Here is a 17,873-nt window from a genome sequence, read left to right on the forward strand (position 1 = left end):
CCCTCTTCCTAGCCCTCACCCTAAGCCTAACCCTCATCCGCACCCTAAACCTCACACTAACCCTAACACTAATCCTCAATCTAACCCTCACCCTCACCCTAAAGCTAATACTAACCCTCACCCTAACCCTAATCCTAAACCTTACCGTAACCATCACCCTCAGCCTAACCCTCAACTTTACCCTTACCTTCACCCCTAAGCTAACCCGCAACCTAACCCTAACTGTACACCAAAACCTCATCCTCACCGTAACCGTAAATCTAACCCTAACCCTAACAATAAAACTCACCCTAACCCTCACCCTAACCTTAAACCTCACCTTCACACTCACCCTAGCCCTTACTCTAACTCTAATCCTAACCCTAAACCTCATCCTATACCTCCTGCTAACCCTAACCGTCAACCTCAACGTCACCCTCAGCTTCACTGTAAGCCTAAACCTAAACCTAAACCTAACACACAAATTCACCCTCACTCTAACCCAAATCCTATCCCTAACACTAACCCTAACCCTCCCCCTAACTCTCACTCTAACCCTAAACCTAAAACTAACCCTTAACCTAACTCTCAACATAAAACTCACCCTAACCCTAACTCTAAACCTAAACCTCAACCTCACCCTAACCCTAACTCTAACACTAACACAAACCCTAAACGTCACCCTAACGCTAAGCCTAACCCTAACCAACACCCTCAACCTCAGGCTAATCCTAAGCCTAAACCTAACCCTCACACACACCCTAACCCTCACCCTAAAACTCACCCTAACCCGCACCCTCAACTGCAGCCTAACCCTAAGCCTATCCCTAATCCTAACCCTAACCCTCACACTCACCCTAAAACAAAACCTAATCCTACTCCTAACTCTCACCCTCAACCTAACCCTCACCTTAATCCTAACCCTAACATTAATCCTAATCCTAAACCTCACCCTCAGCCTCACCCTAACCCTAACTCTAACACTAAACCTCACCCTAACCCTAGCCCTAACCCTAACCCTCACCCTCACCCTCACCATAACATTAACCCTAACCCTAACGCTAACAATAATCCTAACCCTAACCCTAAGCCTCACCCTAACCATAAGCCTCGACCTAACCCTAACCCTCACCCTAACAATTACCCTCACCCTAACACTAACCCTAAATCTAACACTAAACCTCACACTAACCCTAAACATCACCCCAATCATAAACCTCACCCTAACATTAACACTAAACCTCACCCTCTCTCTAGACCGTGCCCTAACCCTAACCCTCATCCTCACACTAAAATTCACACTAACCCTAACCCTAAACCTCAACCTAACCCTGAAACTAACCTGTAACCCTAACCCTCATCCTCACCCTAAAATTCACACTTACCCTAATCCTAACCCTAGACCTAACCCTCCCACTAAACCTAAATCTAACCATGAAACTCACCCTCACCCTAACACTAACCCTAACCCTAAACCTAACCCTAACTCTAACCCTAATCCTCACCCTCACCATCAATCTCAACATAACTCTAACCCTAACCCAAACAATAACAGTAATCCTAACCCTAAATCTACCCCTAACCCTAACCCTAACCCTAATGCTAACACTCAACCTCACCCAAACCCTAATCCAAGCCCTAAACCTCACCCTAACCTTAACCCTCACCCTCACCGTAACCGTAACGCTCATCCTAACCCTCACCCTAACCCTAAACCTAACCCTAAACGTTACAGTATCACTAACCCTAATCCTCACCTTCACCCTAGCCCTCACCCTAACCCTAATCGTAAAGCTAATCATCATCCTAACCCTAACCCTAACTCTAAGCCTAACCCTAACCCTAACCCCAACCCTCAATTTAACCCTAACCCTAATCCTAACACTAACACTAACCCTAAAACTAACTCTAAACCTAACCCTAATCCTCAGAATCACCCTCACCCTAACTCAAACCCTAACCCTCATCCTAACTCTAAGCCTAAACCTAACCCTAATCCTCAGCCTCACCCTCACCCTAACCCAAACCCTAACCCTCATGCTAACTCTAATCCTAACCCTAACCCTAATCCTAACCCTCAAACTCACCCTCACCCTAACTCTAATCCTAAACCTCACCCTATCCCTAACCCTAACCCTCACTCTAACCCTCAGCCTAGCCCTCCCCCTTACACTTATCCTAACCGTAAACCTCATCCTAACATTCAACCTAACCCTAAACCTAACCGTAACCCTCACCCAAACACGAAGCTTAACACTCACCATCATGCTCGGCCTAAGCCTAAGCCTAAGCCTAAGCCGAACCTTAATCCCAATCGTTACCCTAACCCTAACTGTAACCCTAAACCTCACCCTCACCCTAAACCTCACCCTAACACTAACCCTAACCCTCACCCGCACCCGCACCATAACCATAACCTTAAACGGAACCCTAACAATAACCCTAACCCTAATCCTAAGGCTCACCCTAACCATAACCGTCACCTTGACCCAAACCCTCACCCTAAGACTTACGCTCACCATAACACTAACCCTAACACTGACACTAACCTCACACTAACACTAACCCTAAATCTAACCCTAAACCTCACCCTAACCCTAACCTTCACACTCACCCTAAACATCACCAGAACCATAAACCTCAGCCTAACACTAACCCCAACCCTCACCCTCAACCTAGACTTCACCCTAACCCTAACCCTCATCCTCACCCTAAACCTCACATTAACCCTAACACCAATCCTCAATCTAATCCTCAACCTCACCCTAAAGCTAACACTAACCCTTAACCTAACCCTAACCCTCACCCTTAACGTAACCCTCACCTTCAGCCTAACCCGCGCCTTTACCCTTACCGTCACCCACACGCTAATGCGCACCCTAAACCTAACCCTTACCCTAACCCTAAATGTACCCCTAAACTTCAACCTCAACATAACTCTAACTCTAAAACTAACCCTAATACTAAACCTGACCCAAACCCTAACCCTAACCCTCAACCTCACCATAACCGTAACCCTAACCCTAAAGGTAACAATAACCCTAACCCTAACCCTAACCCTCACACGAACCATAACCCGCACCCTAACCCTAAACCTCACCCTAACACATACCCTCACCCTAACACTAACGCTAACCATAACACTAACCCTCACAATAACCCTAAACCTCACCCTAATCCTAGACCTCACCCTAACCCTAAACCTAACCCTAATCCTCACCCTGACCCTAGCCCTCACCCTAACCCTAATTCTAACCAGCACCCTCATCCTAACCCTAACCTTCATCCTCACCCTAAACCTCACTCTAATCCTAATCCTAATCCTAATCCTAAATCTAACGCTCACCCTAACCCTAACCCTAACCCTTACCATAACCCCAAACTTTAACCTAACACTCACCCTTACCTTAACACTCAACCTCAACCTAAACATCAACTTTACCCTTATCATCATCACCCTAACCCTCACCCTAACCCTAAACCTCATCCCAACACTCACCCTAACCGTAAACCTAACCATCACCGTAACCCTAAACTTCACGCTAAACCTCACGCTCAGCCTAAGCCTAAGCCTAAGACTAACCCTTACCCTAACCCTCACCCTAACCCTAGACCTCACCCTAACCCTAATCGTAATCCTAACCCTCATCTTGACACTCATCCTAGCCCTAGCCCTAACCACCACCCTAAACCAAATCTTCACCCCCACCCTCACACTCAGCCTAACCCGAAGCCTAAGCTTAACCCTAACCATAACCCTCACACTCACACTCACCCTCATCCTAATCCTAACCCTAACCATAACCATAACGCTAAACCTCAACCTAACCCTCTCCCTAACCTTAACCCTAAAACTAACCCTAACCCTAACCCTCGACCTAACCCTCCAAAGAACCCTAAATCTAACCTTAAATCTCACACTCACCCTAACCCTAATCCTAAGACTAACCCTAAACTTCACCCTATCCCTATCCACATGCTCTCCCTAAACCTAACACTAACCCAAACCAGAAACCTAATCCTCAATCGAACCCTCACCCAAATGCTAACCTTAACCCTAAACCTAAACCTCACAATAACCCTAACCCAACACCTGACCCTCACCCTAGGAATCACCCTAACCCTAATCCTAACCCTAACCCTCATCCTAACCCTCACACTAACAATAACCCTAACCCTAACCCTCAACCTAACCCTAATCCTCACCTTCACTGTAAACATTAACCTAACCCTCACCCTAACCCTAAACTTAACCCGAACCCTAACTCTCAAACTAAGCCTAACCCTCACCCTGACACTCACCCTAACCCTCACCTTAACCCTAACCCCCACCCTGACCCGAAACCTATCCCTAAACCTCACCCTCAACCTAACCCTAACTCTAACCCTAACCCTAAAATTAAACCTCACCCTATCCCTAACCCTAACGCTCACACTCAACCTCATGCTCAGCCTACCCCTAAGCCTAACACTATCCCTACCCCTAACCCTCACACTCACAATAAGCCTTACCCTAATCCTAATCCTAACACTAAGCCTTACCCTCACCCTCACCCTAACCCTCACCATAACCCTAATTCTAACACTAACCCTAACCCTAACACTCAGCCTAACCCTAAACCTAACTCTAACCCTAAACCTCACACTAACCTGCACCCTCACCCTCACTGTAATTCTAACCCTAACCTTAACCCTAAACCTAAACCTCACCCTAAACGCAATCCTAACCCTAACCCTAACCCTAACCTTCCCCTTAACCCTATATCTAACCCTAAACCTCATCCTCACCCTAACCCTAACACTAACCCTAACCCTAACCCTCACCCTAACCTGATATCTAACCCTGAACCTCACCCTCACCTTCACCCTAACCCTAAACCTAACCCTAAACCCCACCCTAACCCTAACCATAACCCTCACCCGTACTTTCATCTTCACCGAAAATCGAACCCTAACCCTAACAATAACACTAACCCTAACAATCACCCTAACCCTAATCCTCACCCCCATTCTCACCCTCAGCCTAACCCTAAGCCTAAGCCTAACCCTCAACCTAACCCTAATACTCATGCTCACCCTAAACCTAATCCTAACCCTAAGCCTATCCCTAAACCTCAACCAAACACACACCCTCACCTTAACACTAACTCTAACCCTAAAACTCACACTAACCCTCCCCCTAACCCTAACTCTAACCCTAAACTTCACCCTAACTTAACCCTCACCCTCAACCTCATTGTAAATCTAACCCTAAAACCCTAACAATAACACTAACCCTAACCCTAATCCTAACCCTAACCATAACCCTCAGCCTCAGCCTCAACCTAACCCTAACCCAAACCCTAACACTAACCCTCACCCTAACCCTAAGCCTAACCCTAACCCTAACCCTAAACCTCACACTCAACCTCAAACTAATCTAAATCGTAAACCTAAACCTATCCCTAACCCTCACCCTAGCACTCAACCTAACAATAATTCTAACCCTCACCCGTACCCTAACCCTAAACCTCATCCTCACCCTAAACCTCACACTAACCGTAACCCTGACTCTAATGCTTAATTGAACCCTCACTCTAACCCTAACACTAACACTAAACCTAATCCTAACCCTCACCCTTATCTTAATCCTCACCCTCAGCCTCAACGTGAGGTTTACCCTTACCAATATACTCACCCTAACCCTCAACGTCATCCTAACCCTCAACCTAACCGTAAACCTAACCATCACCCTTACCCTAAGCCTCACCCTCAACCTCATGCTCAGCCTAAACCTAAGCCTAAGCCTAACCCTTACCCTTACCCTCACCCTTACCCTAGCCCTTACCCTAACCATCACCCTAACCCTAATCCTCACCCCCAGCCTCACCCTCAGCATAACCCTAACCCTAACCCTATCACTAACCCTCACATAGCCCAACCCTAACACTAATGCTAACCCTAACCCTAAACCTAAACCTCAACCTAACCCTCAACCTAACCTTATCCCTAACACTAACCCTAACACTAACCGTTGACCTAACCCTCCTCCTAACCCTAAATATAATCCTAAAACTCACCCTCACCCTAACCCAAATACTAACCCTAAACCTCACCCTAACCCTAACCCTCACCCTCACTGTAACCCTAAGCCTTATCCTAAACCTCACCCTAAACCTAACCCTAAACCGCAACCAAACACTAATCCTAACACTCACCCACACCCTAGCCCTCACCCGAACCCTAATCATAACCCTAATCCTCACCCTAACCCTCACCCTAACACTTACACTAACCCTCACCCTAATCCTAAGCCTAACCCTAATCTTCAACCTAACCCTAACCCTCAACCTCACTGTAACCCTAACCCTAACCGTCACTTGGGCCCTAAACTTAACCCAAACCCTAACTCCCACCGTAACCCTACCCCTAAATCTCACCCTCACCCTAACACTCACCCTCAGCCTCACCCTAAACTTAACCCTAAGCCTAACCCTAACCCTAACCCTAACCCTCACACTCATCCTAACAGTTCCCTAATCTTAATCCTAACACTAAGCCTTATCCTCAACCTCACCCTAACCCTCACCGTAACCCTAACTCTAACACTAACCCTAACCCTAACCCTCACCCTCAGCCTCACCCTAACGCTAACTCTAACCCTATACCTCACCCTCACTCTAACCCTAACCCTCACCCGCACCCTCCCCCTCACAGTAACTCTAAGCCTAACCATAACAATAACACTAAACATAACCCAAACCATCAACCTAACCCTAATCCTCACCCCCACCCTCACCCTCAGCCTAACCCTAAGCCTATGCCTAACCCCCACCATAACTGTCACACTCACCCTCAGCATACCCCTAATACTAAATCTAACCCTATCCCAAACCCTCAACCTAACCCTCACCCTCCCCGTAACCCTAACAATAACCATAACCCTAACCCTCACCATCAACCTCATGCTCAGCCTAACACTAAGCCTAAGCCTAACCCTCATCCTAAACCTCACCCTAACCCTAACCCTAACCATCACCCTAAACCTAATCCTCACCCCCACCCTCACCCTCAGCCTAAACATTAGCCTAAGCCTAACCCTAACAAAAACCCTCACAGTCACCCTCACCCTCACCCTAATCCTAACCCTAACCCTAACCATATCCCTAAACCTCATCCTAACCCTCACCCTATCCTTAAACCTAACACTAACACTAACCCTATCCCTAACGCTCGACCTCACCCTCCAACTAACCCTAAATCTAATCCTAAACCTCACACTTACACTAATCCTAATCCTATCCCTAACCCTAAACCTCACCCTAAACCTCACCCCAACCCTCACCCTCACCCTCAACCTCACCCTCACCGTAACTCTAACCCTAACCCTAACAATAACACTAATCCTAGCCCTAAATCTAACACTAAGCCTAATCCTCACCATCACGGTAACCCTGACCATCAAACTAACCCTCACAATAACCATAACACTAACTCTAAACCTTAATTTAACACTAACCCTAACCCTCACCCTCACCCTCACCCAAGCCCTCAATCTAACCCTAATCCTAACCCTAATCCTCATCCTTAATCTCAACCTAACCCTAACCTTAACCCTCACCCTAACCCTAAACCTAACCCTAACTCTCAACCGAACTCTAACCCTAAACCTAACCCTCACCCTAACTCTAAACATAACCGAACCCTAATTCTCACCCTAACCCTAAATCTAACCTCATCCTAACTCTCACCCTAACACTAAACCTAAACCTCACCCTCACCCTCACCCTTATCCGAACCCTAACCCTCAACCTAACCCTAAACCTTACCCTCACCCTAACCCTTACTCTAACCCTCAACCTAACCCTAAACTTAACCTGAACCCTAACTCTCACACTTACCCTAACCCTAACCTCAACCTAACCATAACCCTAAACCTAACCCTCACCCTCAACCTCACCCTCAGCCTAACACTAAGCCTAACCCTAAACCTAACAATAACACACTCACTAACCCTCACCCTAACCCTAATCCTAGAAATAACCCTCACACTCACCCTAAACCTAACCCTAACCCTAACCCTTACCCTCAACCTCAGCCTAACCCTAAGCCTATCCCTAACCCTAACCCTAACCTTCACACTCACCCTAAACCTAACCCTAATCCTACTCCTAACCCTAACTCTAACCATCAACCTCAACCTAACCCTCACTTAAGCCTAACCCTAACATTAATCCTAAACCTAACCCTCACCTTCAGACTACCCTAACCCTAACTCTAACACTAAACCTCAACCTGACCCTAACCCTAACCATAACCCTATCCCCAAACCTCATCCTATACCTAAATCTAACCCTCACCCACACCATAACGGAAACCCTAACCCTAATGCTAACAATAATCCTAACCCTAACCCTAACCCTCACCCTAACCATAACCCTCACCCTAACCCTAACACTCACCCTAAAACTTGCCCTAACCCTAACCCTAACCCTAACCCTAACCCTCACCTCACCCTCAGAATAACTCTAACCCTAACCCTAACAATAACACTAATCCTAAGCCTAAACCTAACCGTAACCCTAACCCTTACCCTAATGCTAACACTCAACCTCACCCTAAACCTAATCCTAACCGTAAACCTCACCCTAACCCTAACCCTCACCCTCACCGTAACCCTAACCCTCATCTTTACCCTCACCCTAACCCTCATCCTTACCCTCACCCTAACCCTAACCCTAACCCTAAACCTTACCCTAAAACAAACACTAATCCTCACGCTCACCCTAGCCCTCACCCTAAACCTAATTGTAACCCTAATCCTCACACTAACCCTCACACGAACCCTAACACTAAATCTCATCCTTACCCTAACCCTAAACCTCAACCTAACACTAACACTGACGCTCACCCTAACCCTAACCCTCACCCTACCCCTAAACTTAAGGAAACCTAACTATCACTCTAACCCTAACCATCACACTCACCCTCACCCTCACGATAAGAGTAATACTCACCCTAACCCTAACAATCATACTAATCCCCAACCTATTAACCCTATCCCTAAACCCCACCCAAACCTATCCCTAACACTCACCCTCACCCTCAGCCTCAGCCTAAACCTAAGCCTAAACCTAACCCTAACCCTAACCCTCAAACTCACCCTAATCCTTACTCTAATCCTAATCCTAACCCTAACCCTAATCCTCACACTCACCCTAACCTTCACCCTAACCCTACCTCTCACCCTAACCCAATCCTAAACCTCATCCTAACCCTCACCCTAACACTAAGCCTAACCCTCACCCTCACTATCACCCTAACCCTAAACCTAACACTAACCCTCATCCTAAGCCTCCCTCTAACCCTTACCCTAAACCATACCCTAACCCTAACCCTCAACTTCAACCTCATCCTTAGCCTAACCCTTAACCTAAACCTAAACCTAACTTAACACAATCACTCACCCTCACCTTAACCCTAATCCTAATCCTAACACTCACTCTCACCCTCAGTGCAACCCTAAGCCTAACCCTAACCAGAACATTAACCCTCACACTCACCCTAACACTTACCATAATCCTAATCCTAACCCTAACCCTAAGCCTCACACTCAGCCTCAGGTTAACCCTAACTCTAATCCTATACCTCACACTCACCAGAACCCTAACCCTAAACCTTACCCTAAAGCTCACACTGACCCTAACAGTAAACCTCAACCTCTAACACTAATCCTAACCCTAACCCTTATCCTAACCCTCCCCATAAACCTAACCCTAACCCTCACCCTAAACCTAACCCTCATCCTCAGCCTAACCCTAAGCCTAACCCTAAACTTAACCCTAAACCTCACACTCACCCTAACCCTAACCCTATTCCTAATCCTAAACCAAACCCTAAACTTCACCCTTACCCTAAACCTAACCCTCACACTCACCCAAACACTAACTGTAATCCTACTCCTAACCCTAACTCTAACCCTCACCCTCAACCTAACCCTCACCTTAAGCCTAACCCTAACATTAATCCTGAGTCACCTGAGGGTGACTCAGCCTCATCCTAACCCTAACTCTAACACTAAACCTCATCCTGACCCTAACCCTAACCCTAACCTTATAACTAAACCTCATACTAGTCCTAAACCTAAGCCTCACCCTCACCCTCACCATAACCGTAACCCTAACCCTAATGTTAAAAACAATCCTAACCATCACCCTAACCATAACACTCACCTTAACCCTCACCCTCACCCTAACACTTACGTTCACCCTAACACTAACTCTAACCCTAACACTAACTCTCACACTAACCCTAACCATCACCCTAACAATAAACCTCACCCTAAAACTAACCCTAAACCTCAGTCTCTTCCTAGCCCTCACCCTAAGCCTAACCCTCATCCTCACCCTAAACCTCACACTAACCCTAACACTAATCCTCAATCTAACTCTCACCCTCACCCTAAAGCTAACACTAACCCTCACCCTAACCCTAACCCTAACCCTTACCGTAACCATCACCCTCAGCTTAACCCTCAACTTTACCCTTACCGTCACCCCCAAGCTAACCCGCACCCTAACCCTAACTGTACCCCTAAACCTCATCCTCACCGTAACCGTAACTCTAACCCTAACCCTAACCCTAAACCTCCCCCTAACCCTAACCCTAACCTTAAACCTTACCATCACACTCACCCTAGCCCTTACTCTAACTCTAATCCTACCCCTAACCCTCATCCGAAAACCTCCGGCTAACCCTAACCGTCAACCTCAAACTCACCCTCAGCCTAACCGTAAGCCTAACCCTAAACGTAAACCTAAAACACACTCACCCTCACTCTAACCCAAATCCTATCCCTAACACTAACCCTAACCCTAACCCTCCCCCTGACTCCCACTCTAACCCTAAACCTAAAACTAACACTTACCCTAACCCTGAACCTAAACCTCACCCTAACCCTAACACTAAACCTAAACCTCAACCTCACCCTAACCCTAACCCAAACCCTAAACATCACCCTAACACTAATCCTAACCCTAACTCACACCCTCACCCTCAGGCTAATCCTAATCCTAAGCCTAACCCTAACCCTCACACACACCCTAAACCTAACCCTAAACCTCACCCTAACCCTTACCCTCACCCTCAACCTCAGCCTAAACCTAAGCCTATCCCTAATCCTAACCCTAACCCTCACACTCACCCTAACACAAACCCTAATCCTACTACTAACCCTAACCCTAACCCTCACCCTCAACCTAACCCTCACCTTAACCCTAACCTTAACATTAATCCTAACCCTAACCATCATTCTCAGCCTCACCCTAAACCTAACTCTAACACTAAACCTCACCCTAACCCTAACCCTAAACCTCATCCTAGCCCTAACCCTAACCGTCACCCTCACCCTCACCATAACCTTAACCCTAACACTAACGCTAACAATAACCCTAACCCTAACCCTTAGCCTCACCCTAACCATAACCCTAACCCTAACCCTAACCCTCACCCTAACACTTAACCTCACCCTAACACTAATCCTAACCCTAACACTAAACCTCACACTATCCCTAAGCATCACCCTACACATAAACCTCACCCTAACCCTAACCCTCATCATCACCCTAAAATTCACACTAACCCTAACCCTAAACCTCCATCTAACCCTGAAACTAACCTTAACCCTAACAGTTACCCTAATCCTAACCCTAGACCTAACCCTCCAACTAAACCTAAATCTAACCATAAACCGCACCCTCACCCTAACACTGACCCTAACCCTAAACCTAACCCTAATTCTAACCCTAATCCTCACCCTCACCATCACTCTCAACATAACTCTAACCCTAACCCAAACAATAACAGTAATCCTAACTCTAAATCTAACCCTAACCCTAACCCTAACCCTAATGCTAACACTCAACCTCACCCAAACCTTAATCCAAACCCTAAACCTCAACCTAACCCTAACCCTCACCCTCACCGTAAACCTAACGCTCATCCTAACCCTCACCCGAACCCTAACCCTAACCCTAAACGTTACCCTATCACTAACCCTAATCCTCACCTTCACCCTAGCCCTCACCCTAACCTTAAACGTAAACCTAATCCTCATCCTAACCCTCACCCTAACTCTAAGCCTAAACCTAAACCTAACCCCAAACCTCACTGTAACCCTAACCCTAACCCTAACACTAACACTAACCCTAAACCTAACCCAAAACCTAACCCTAATCCTCAGACTCACCCTCACCCTAACCCAAACCCTAACCCTCATCCTAACTCTAATACTAACCCTAACCCTAATCCTAACACTCACACTCACCATCACACTAACTCTAATCCTAAACCTCACCCTATCCCTAACCCTAACCCTCACTCTAACCCTCAGCCTAGCCCTCACCCTTACACTTATCCTAACCCTAAACCTCATACTAACATTCACCCTAATCCTAAACTAACCCTAACCCTCACCCAAACACGAACCCTAACACACCCTCATGCTCGGCCTAAGCCTAAGCCTAACCTTAATCCCAATCCTCACCCTAACCCTAACTGTAACCCTAAACCTCACCCTCACCCTAACACTAACCCTAACACTCATCCGCACCCGCACCATAACCATAACCTTAAACTGAACCCTAACAATAACCCTAACCCTAATCCTAAAGCTCACAATAACCACAACCGTCACCCTGACCCAAAACCTCAAGTTAAGACTTATGCTCACTGTATCACTAAACCTAATGCTAACAATAACCTCACACTAAAACTAACCCTAAATCTAACCCTAATCCTCAACCTCACCCTAACTAACCCTAACCCTAACCATAACCCTAAACCTCACCCTAACCCTAACCCTCACACTCACCCTAAACATCACCCGAACCATAAACCTCAGCCTAACACTAACCCCAACCCTCACCCTCACCCTAGCCTTCACCCTAACCCTAACCCTCATCCTCACCCTAAACCTCACACTAACTCTAACACTAATCCTCAATCTAATCCTCAACCTGAGGCTAAAGCTAACACTAAGCCTCACCCTAACCCTACCCTCAACCTTACCATAACCCTCACCCTCAGCCTAACCCTCGCCTTTACCCTTACTGTCACCCCCACGCTAATGCGCACCCTAAACCTAACCCTTACCCTAACCATAACTCTACCCCTAAACTTCAACCTCAACATAACCCTAACTCTAACACTAACCCTAATACTAAACCTGACCCAAACCCTAACCCTAACCCTCACCCTCACCATAACCGTAATCCTAACCCTAAAGGTAACAATAACCGTAAACCTAACCCTAACCCTCACACGAACAATAACCCACACCCTAACCCAAACCCTCACCCTAACACATACCCTCACCCTAACACTAACTCTAACCCTAACACTAACAGTCACACTAACCCTAAACCTCACCCTAATCCTAAAGCTCACCCTAACCCTAAACCTAACCCTAATCCTCACGCTGACCCTATCCGTCACCCTAACCCTAATTCTAACCATCACCCTCACCCTAACCCTAAAGTTCATCCTCACCCTAAATCTCACACTAACCCTAATCCTAATCCTAAATCTAACCCTCACCCTAACCCTAACCCTAACCCTTACCCTAACCCCAAACTTTAACCTAACCCTCAACCTTACCTTAACCCTCAACCTCAACCTAAACATCACCTTTACCCTTATCACCATCACCCTAACCCTCACCCTATCCCTAAACTTCATTCCAACCCTCACCCAACCGTACACCTAACAATCACCTTAACCCTAAACCTGACCCTCAACCTCACGCTCAGCCTAACCCTAAGCCTAAGCCTAACCCTCACCCTCACCCTCACCCTCATCACAACTCTAAGCCTAACCCTAACAATAACACTAATCCTAACCCTAAACCTAACCCAAACCCTAACCCTAATCCTAACACTCACTCTCATGCTAAGCCTAATTCTAACCCTCACCCTCACCCTAACCCTAATCCTAACCCTAATCCTCATCCTTACCCTCACCCTAACCCTAACCTTAACCCTCACCGTATCCCTAAAACTCATGCTCACCATAACTCTAACCATAATCCTCACCCTATCCCTAAACATAATCAAACCCTACCTCTCACCCTAACCATAACCCTAACCCTCATCCTTACCCTAACCCTCACCCTTAACCTCACCCTAATCCTAACCCTGACCCTAAACCTCGCCCTAAACCTAACCCTCACCCTCACCCTCACACTCACCATAACTCTAACCCTAACCCTAACAATAACACTAATCCTAAACGGAAACCTAACCCTAACCCTAATCCTAACACTCAGCCTCACACTAACCCTAATCCTAAACCAAACCCTCACCCTAACCCGAATCATCACCCTCACCATAACACTAACCCTCAACCTAACTCTCACCCTAACCCTAAACCTTAATCTAACACTAACCCTAACCCTCAACCTCACCCTAGCCCTCACCCTAACCCTAATCCTAACCCTAAACCTCATCCTTACCCTCACCCTAACCCTAACCTTAACCCTCACCCTAGCTCTAACCCTAACCCTAAAGCTCAACGTAACCCTAAACCTCAAGCTCACCTTAAACCTAACCCTAAGCCTCACCCTAACCATAAACATAACTGAACCCTAACTCTCACCCTAACCCTAACGCTAACCCTAAAACTTAATCTAACACTAACCCTAACCCTCATCCTCACCCTCAGCCTAACCCTAAGCCAAAACCTAACCCTAGCCCTAACGCTCACACTCACCCTAGCCCTTACCTTAAACCTAACCCTTACCCTAAGCCTAACCCTCACCCTCAACCTAACCCTCACCCTAGCCCTAAATCTAACACTAACCCCAACCCTAACCCTCGACCTCAGCCTCATCCTACCCCTAACTCTAACCCTAAACTTCACCATCACCCTAACACTAACCCTACCCCTAACCCTAAACCTCACCCTCACCCTAGCGCTCACCCTCAACCTACAACTAACCATAACCCTCACCCTCACCCTAACCCTAATCCGATCCCTCACCCTCAACCTAACCCTAACACTCACCCTCACCATAACCCTTACCCTAACCCTCAACCTAACCCTAAACTTAACCCAAACACTAACTCTCACCTTTACCATAATCCTAATGATCAAGGTAAACCTCACCCTAAACCTCATCCTCACTCTAGCCTGACCCAACCCTAATCCTAACCCTATCCCTTTTCCTTACCCTCCCCCTAACCCTTACCCTAACCCTCATCCTAACACTAACTCTCAGCCTCAACCTCACCCTCAGACTAACCCTAAGCCTAACACTAAACCTAACCCTAACACACAAACTCACCCTCACCCTAAACCTCACCCTAACCCTAACCCTCATCTTAACCCTCCACATAACCCTAAACCTAACCCTAACACTAACCCACACCCTCACCCTCAATCTAATCCTAAGCCTAACCCTAATTCTAACCCTCACACTCACCGTAACCATAAACCTAAACCTCACCCTAACCCTAACCCTCACCCTCAACCTCAGACTAACCCTAAGCCTATCCCTAACCCTATGCCTAACCCTCACACTCACCCTCACCCTAACCCTAATCCTACTCCTAACCCTAATCCTAACCCTCAGCCTCAACCTAACCCTCACCTTAAGCCTAAGCTTAACATTAATCCTAACCCTAACCCTCACCCTCAGCCTCACCCTAACACTAACTCTAACACTAAAACCTCACCCTGACCCTCAACCTAAACCTCACGCTCACCCTAGCCCTCTCCCTAACCTTAATCCTAACACTAAACCTCATGCTAACCCTCCCCCAAACCCTTACCCTAACCCTCACCCAAACCCTAATCCTCACCCTCACCCTCACCCTCAGCCTAACCTGAAGCCTAACCCTAAACCTAACACTAACATACACACTCAACCTCACCTTAACCCTAATCCTAACCCTAACCCTCACCCTCACCCTCAGTGTAACCCTAAGCCTAACCCTAACCCTAACCCTAAATCCTCACACTCACCCTAACCCTTACTCTAATCCTTATCCTAAAACTAACCCTAACCCTCACCCTCAGCCTCACCTTAACACTAACTCTAATTCTAAACCTCAGCCTCACCCTAACCCTAACTCTAACCCTAAACCTAAACCTCACCCTAACCTTAACCTTAAACCTCACCCTCACCCTAGCCCGCACCCTAACCCTAATCCTAATCCTAACCCCCATCCTAAGCCTCCCCCTAACCTTAACCCTAACCCTCACCCTAAACTTAACCCTCACCCTTACCCTCACTCTAACACTGACACTTACACTAACCTAAAACCTAACACTAACTGGAACCCTAACACTCACCCTCAGCTTCACCCTAACCCTAACTCTAACCGTAATCCTCACCCTCACCCTAACCCTAACCCTTATCCTAACCCTAACCCTCACCCTAACCCTAACCCTCACCCTCACTGTAACCCTAAACCTCATCCTAACCCTCAACCTAATCCTATCCCTAACCCTAAGCCTTAACCTAACACTAACCCTAGTTCTCACCCTCACCCTATCCCTCACCCTGACACTAATCATAACCCTAATCCTCATCCTAACCCTCATCCTAACCCTAAAACTAACCTTAATCCTTAACGTAACCCAGAACCTCAACCTAACCCTAACCCTAATGCTCACCATATCCCTAACCCTAACCCTCACCGTAACCCTGAACTTAACTGAACCCTAACTCTTTTTTTTATTTAATTTTATTTTATTTGAGAACATACTGTACAGAGGGGTTACAATTACATTGGCAGGATAATGCATACATTTCTTACCAAGCATTGCAGCCTCCTCCTTTGTTTACCCTTCACCTCCCTTCCCAGCCTCCCCCCTCCCCCCCACCCAATCATACCCCCCTCCCCCCCCCACACCGACATTGTAAAGCTTGCGTTGACATGACATTTGTAATTCTCCTTGTTGCAACAGGTCCACCTGAATCCTTAAACGACTTGTTGTCCCCATCTCCTCCACATGTTATACTGACATCAAATAAAGTGAAAGCGGGGGTTACACTGTGGGGGAGGGACATACAACGCAACAAAGAAATAATCTTATAAATGCGTTAGAAACACATGCATGAAAGAAACGAAAACATTAAAATACATAACTAAGGATTCATTTTCCTAACATCACATTATCTGACCTTTTCTGCTTGACTATACCTATACCTATACTATACCTATACCTATACTAGATATTGCAAATAAGGGAAACCATGGGACCTATGTTTCTTTGGGCCTGGCTTACTTCACTTAATATAATTTTTTCCAAGCCTTTCCATTTCCTAACAAATGGGGAAATGTCATTCTTTCTGATGGAGGCATAGAATTCCATTGTGTATATATACCACATTTTCTTGATCCATTTATCTATTGAGGGGCATCTGGGTTGGTTCCATATCTTAGCTATGGTAAATAATGCTGCAATAAACATAGTTGTGCTGGTAGCTTTAGAGTGGTCTTGTTTGTATACATTTGGGTAAATGCCCAAAAGTGGGATTGCTGGATCATAGGGGAGATCTATGTGAAGTCTTTTGAGGAACCTCCATACTGCTTTCCAAAGTGGTTGAACAAGTTTACATTCCCACCAACAATGTAGTAAGTTTCCTTTCTGTCCACATCCCCTGCAGCATCTGTTATTGTTAGAGTTCTTGATTTTTGCTGTTCTAACTGGAGTGAGGTGATATCTCAATGTTGTTTTGATTTGCATTTCTTTTATGGCTAGGGATGTTGAACATTTCTTCATGTGTCTATTGGCCATCCTTCTTTCTTCTTCAGAGAAGCTTCTCTTTAAGTCTTTCACCCACTTATTTATTGGGCAGTTGTTTCTTTGAGGATTTGTTGTTGGGTGGCTTAATTTTTTGTGTTCCAAGT

This window comes from Dipodomys merriami, unplaced genomic scaffold (assembly GCF_024711535.1).
Source record: "Dipodomys merriami isolate MVZ:Mamm:240054 unplaced genomic scaffold, mDipMer1.0.p SCAF_73, whole genome shotgun sequence".
NCBI lineage: Eukaryota > Metazoa > Chordata > Mammalia > Rodentia > Heteromyidae > Dipodomys > Dipodomys merriami.